This window comes from Acanthisitta chloris, unplaced genomic scaffold (assembly GCF_000695815.1).
Source record: "Acanthisitta chloris isolate BGI_N310 unplaced genomic scaffold, ASM69581v1 scaffold1359, whole genome shotgun sequence".
NCBI lineage: Eukaryota > Metazoa > Chordata > Aves > Passeriformes > Acanthisittidae > Acanthisitta > Acanthisitta chloris.
In genome coordinates this window covers 3,715-4,839 of record NW_008689565.1, presented here as the reverse complement: position 1 = coordinate 4,839, position 1,125 = coordinate 3,715, and positions in this window count along the sequence as shown.

The window sequence follows — 1,125 nt, the reverse complement described above, 5'->3', positions numbered from 1 at the left end:
GAAAGAGGCAAGACCAAAACACTAGGACAAGAAAGAACAAGGGAACTATTGCTTTAAAATAAATACCACGGTAATGATTACTCTGCATAATGTACAGTTACAAATATATAAATATTCACTTCCTTGCCAGGGTTGCAAGCATCACTCACTGGTAACTAGCTCTGCTGGAGCTGTTCAGTACTGGAACTCAGTGGGAGAAGCAATTCCTGTGCCTTACAAACCCATGGGCACTTTTCTCCTTTTGCAGTGAGGGACCATGAGGAAAAGGAAAGGTAAAGTATCTCTGCCAGAGGGAGGCAAAAATCTCTAAGCCAGATCCAAGCCAAGGCAGCAGCAGCTGCTGGTCTTGCTGGCTGTGGCTTCCCAGCACTCAGTTGGTCTTTTCCTTGGTGAAAAGAGAGAGAAAATGGATGATTCTCTCCAAAATATCACTGGCTGATCTGCAGAGTGGGAGCCTGAGCCCTCAGTGCTGAGATGTCCTTGTGCTCTCAGGGACAAGAGTGTGCTCAGCCTCAGGTCGGAACTAGGAACAGCACTGAGTCTGGGACTGCTGTGCTGTGTCCAGAGGTTCTCAGGGACCCTGTCCTAAAGGCTTTCTGTATTTCAAGGAGGATGTGGAAGAATGGAGGAAAAATGTAGGATTTTTTTTTTGTGGGACAGGGGAAAGTTCTGGCCAGAGGGACCATCAGCTGGGGTGGAGAAGGGAGCAAAGACCTTTACTCCTGTGATGGGGGAAAGGCACCAAAAAGGAGTAACTCCAGGATCCTTTATGCAATTCCTTAGATAAAAGTACTGGGTTTTTAACTACAAAGAGGAGCTGCTTTGGTGTGGCAGGAGTGGGGGGAGGCAGAGGCTGCTGAGAGCAGATGGACTAGTGCTTTCCCTGAAAGTGCCAAAGCTGTCAAGAAGCACCAAAGGTAAAGTCAGGATCCAGAATTCCTGTCACATCACCTCCCACACACTGTCCTGCTCTGTCCATCTCTAAGGACACTGAGGCTGCTCTGCCTTTGCCTTCTCAGGGTCCAGGTCTCTCTGGCTTTACTCAGAGTTCTAAAACAGAAGCAGACCTCCTCTGCTGCAAGCAATGAGTGCACTGGCACACAGAGACCCCTGAGAACAAGGCCC